The sequence below is a fragment of the Mandrillus leucophaeus genome, unplaced genomic scaffold, assembly GCF_000951045.1.
Source record: "Mandrillus leucophaeus isolate KB7577 unplaced genomic scaffold, Mleu.le_1.0 Scaffold1050, whole genome shotgun sequence".
Lineage (NCBI taxonomy): Eukaryota > Metazoa > Chordata > Mammalia > Primates > Cercopithecidae > Mandrillus > Mandrillus leucophaeus.
This window is the reverse complement of record NW_012098655.1, coordinates 158186-162286: the sequence shown is the minus strand read 5'-3', so window position 1 is coordinate 162286 and position 4101 is coordinate 158186. Positions and strand designations below refer to the sequence as shown.

Genomic DNA, 4101 nt, shown 5'->3' with positions numbered 1-4101 from the left:
GGTGATGGGTTGAATGGTGCAGCAAACCACCATGGCATGTGTATACTTATGTAACAAAACTGCACGGTTTCACAAATACCCCAGTACTTAAAGTAAAAATAAAAAAAAAAAAAAAAAAAAAAAAAAAAAAAAAAAGAAGAGATAGAAAGGAAAGAAATAGCAAGGTGGTAAATTAAACCTAATGATATTGAAAACTTCATTAACTGTAAATAATCTAAAGACTTGAATTAAAACACAAAGATTGTCACACTGGACAAAAAAACAAGACCAATATATATGCTGCCCTGCCTATAAGAAATCTACTTTAAGTATAATGACACAAATAACAGTAAAAGGATAAAAACATATACTATGCAAAAATTAATTATAAGAAAGCTGAAGTGGCTCTATTAGTATCAAACAAAGTAGATTTCAAACAAATACTATCACCAGAGATAAAGAGGACCATTTCATATTAACAAAGGGGTCAATTTGTTGAAAAAAAGTAATTATCCTACACATGTATAAACACAATAGGAGAGGTTCAAAATATATAAAGAAAATATATAAAAGAAATAGACAAATCACAATTAAAGTCTGACACTCCCTCTTTCAGCAATTGATAGAACAGGTAGATGTAGAGAGTGAATAAGTAAGAATATAGAATACTTGAATGACACTTGATCCAATTAACATTTGTAAAACACTCAATAGCAGCAGAATACTGATTCCTTATAAGTTAACATTGAACATGCAATAGGAGAGACCGTATCCTAGGCTATAGAACCACTCACAATCATACATAATAAATTCTCTTACATAAATGAAATTGAATTAGAAACCAATAACATAAAGCTATTTCATTCTCAGCCTATGATGTCAGTGTAGGACAGGTGAAAATGCTGGCTTTACATTACCACCCAGTAGTAACAAGACATCCTTTCCCCTTTCCTCCAAATTGGTGTAAGAGGAGGCTGAGTGAGAAGCTAATTTTTTTGTTTTTTGACAGTTAAAAAATTTTTAATTGACACTCAGATACAGTGTGATGTTTCAATATATATATACATTGTGTAATGATCAAATCAGCTTGGTGTTGATGGGGTTGCAGACTTTCTCCAGCTCTTTCTGCTGATGTTCAGATTCTTCCTTCTCGTCAGCCTGATTCTTACCGAGCCGGTTGATAATTTCATTACACTTGTCCAGAATCTGCTGTTTGTCATCATCATTAGTCTTGCCCTGAAGTTTCAAGTGAATGCTTGGATGACACTTTGTTCCTCTGCTTCTCATCTTCAACTTTGTACCTCTCAGCTTCCTGGACCATACGTTCAATGTCTTCCTTGCTCAAACGGTGCTTGTCATTAGTGATAGTAATCTTGTTCTCTTTTCCTGTACTCTTGTCCACAGCAGAGACACTGAGGATACCATTAGCATCAATGTCAAAAGTGACTTCAATTTGAGGAACACCTCGGGGTGCAGGAGGTATGCCTATGAGTTCAAACTTGCCAAGCAGTTGTTATCCTTGGTCATGGCACACTCACCTTCATAAAACTGAATAAGCACACCAGGCTGGTTGTCAGAATAGGTAGTGAAGGTCTGTGTCTGCTTGGTAGGAATGGTAGTATTGTGCTTGATAAGGATAGTCATGACTCCACCAGCAGCTTCAATACCAAGGTAAAGAGGAGTGACATCCAAGACCAGCAAATCTTGAACATTTGCAGACTTGTCTCCAGACAGGTTGGCTGCCTGGACAGCTGCACCATAAGCAATGGCTTCATCAGGGTTGATGCTCTTATTCAGTTCTTTTCCATTGAAGAAGTCTTGGAGAAGCTTCTGAAACTTGGGGATACAAGTAGAACCACCAACCAGGACAATGGCATGAATCTGTGACTTGTCTAGTTTGGCATCTAGAAGGACTTTCTCTATGGGGTCCAGGATGCCATGCAACAGGTCAACATTCTTTTCTTCAAATCAGGCATGGGTAATGGAGGTATAGAAGTTGATTCCTTCATAGAGAGAATTGATCTCAATACTGGCCAGGGTGCTGGAAGAGAGAGTATGCTTAGCTCATTCACAAGCAGAATGGAGGAATCTTACAGCTCTCTTATTCTTACTGATGTCCTTATGCTTGCGCTTGAACTCAGCAATAAAATGGTTGACCATTCGGTTGTCAAAATCTTCTCCACACTAGTGGGTGTCTCTGGCTGTAGATTTAACCTCAAAGATTCCATCCTTAGTAGTGAGGATTGACACATCGAAAGTGTCACCTCCCAGGTCAAAGATCAACACGTTTCTTTCCATTCCAACCTTTTTGTCTAAGCCATAAGCAATAGCAGCTGCAGTTGGCTCATTAATAATTCTAAGTACATTGAGACCAGCAATAGTTCCAGCATCTTCGGTAGCCTGACACTGAAAGTCATTAAAGTAACAGCATTGGTAACAGTCTTCCCAAGGTTGACTTCCGCAATTTCCTTCATCTTTGTCAGAACCATAGAGGGTACCTCCTCTGGATAGAAGCTTTTGGTCTCTCCCTTGTATTCTACTTGGGCCTTGGGACTGCCAGCATCATTCAACACCATGAAGGGCCAATGCTTCATATCAGACTGGACAACAGCATCATCAAATCTGCGTCCAATCAGATGTTTGGAATCACAAACGTTTGGTGTGTTGATGGGGTTCATTGCAACTTGATTCTTTGTGGCATCACCAGTCAATCATTCAGTGTCCAGCGACATAGCTTGGAGTGGTTCGGTTTTCCTGATCATTGGCAATTATCTCTATTTTTCTGTCCTGGAAAACACCCACACAAGAATAGGTGGTGCCAAGATAAATACCAACTGCAGGTCCCTTCGACATGGTTGCTGGCATGTAGGCCTGGCTCCAACAAAGAAGAAAGCCACAGGAACCCCAAGAACTGCAAGTGAGTTCAATCGCAGGTTTCTCTTTGACATACTGATTCCAAGTCCTTTGGATAAATACTCAGTAGTGAAATTGCTGGATCATATGGTAACTATTTTTAAATGTTTTGAGAAACTTTATACTATTTTCCATAATAGTCGTACTAATTTACATTTCCACCAGTAGTGTATAAGAATTTTCCTTTCTAGCAGCTGGGTACAGTGATGTGGGCCTATAGTCTCAGTTACTTAGGAGGCTGAGGCAGGAGGATAGTTTGAGCCCAGGACTTCGAGGCCAACCTGGGCAATATGGTGAGACATTACCTTTAAAAAAAAAAGTGTTTAAAAAGATGAGTTCCCTTTTCTCTGCATCCTTGTCAGCAGTTTTACTTTTCATCTTTTAGATAACAGCCATTCTAATTGAGGTGAGGTGATATCTCATTGTGATTTTGATTTGCATTTCCCTGATGATTAGCGACGTTGAGCATTTTGTCATTTACCTGGTGATTTGTATGTCTTATTTTGAGAAATGTCTATTCAGGTCTTTTGCTTATTTAAAAATCTGATTTTTTGTGGGTTTTCTTTTTTTTGGTATTGAGTTGTTTGAATTCCTTGTGTATTCTAAATATTAGTCTCTTGTCAGATGGAAAGTTTGTGAATATTTTTTCCCATTCTTAAGATTGTCTCTTCACTCTGTTGATTGTTTCCTTTGCTATGCAGAAGCTTTTTGGTTTGCCCCATTTGTCTATTTTGCTTTTGTTGCCTGTGATTCTGAGGTCCTATCCAAAAAATTCTTGCCCAGACCAATTTCGTGAAGTGTCTCCCCTGTGTTTTCTTCTAGTAGTTTACAGTTTTGGGTCTTACATTTCAGTCTTTAATCCATTTTGAGTTTTTTTAATATGGTGAAAGACAGAGGTCTTTCATTTTTCCACATGTGAATATTCAGTTTTCCCAGCACCATTTATTGAAGAGACTGTCCCTTTCCTCATGGGTGTTCTTGACACCTTTGTTGACAATCAATGGACTGTAAATGTGTGGATTTATTTCTGGATTTCTTTCTGCTCCGTTGGTCTATGTGTCTGTTTTCATGCCAGTGCCATGCCAGTTGGGTTATTATAGCCTTGTAGTGTATTTTGAAGTCAGTGTGATGTCTCCAGCTTTATTCTTTTTGCTCAGGATTGCTTTGGCTATTTGATGCCTTTAGTGGTTCCATGTGAATTTTAGAATT

General features: G+C 38.3%; 1 pseudogene across 1 annotated transcript; it reads right to left on the bottom strand.

Moving 5' to 3' along the window:
• Positions 1–1056: 1056 nt before the first annotated feature.
• On the bottom strand, positions 1057–2832 carry LOC105541037 (annotated as a pseudogene). The gene has a single exon (XR_001006287.1). The product of XR_001006287.1 is annotated as a heat shock cognate 71 kDa protein pseudogene (transcript).
• Positions 2833–4101: the final 1269 nt, after the last annotated feature.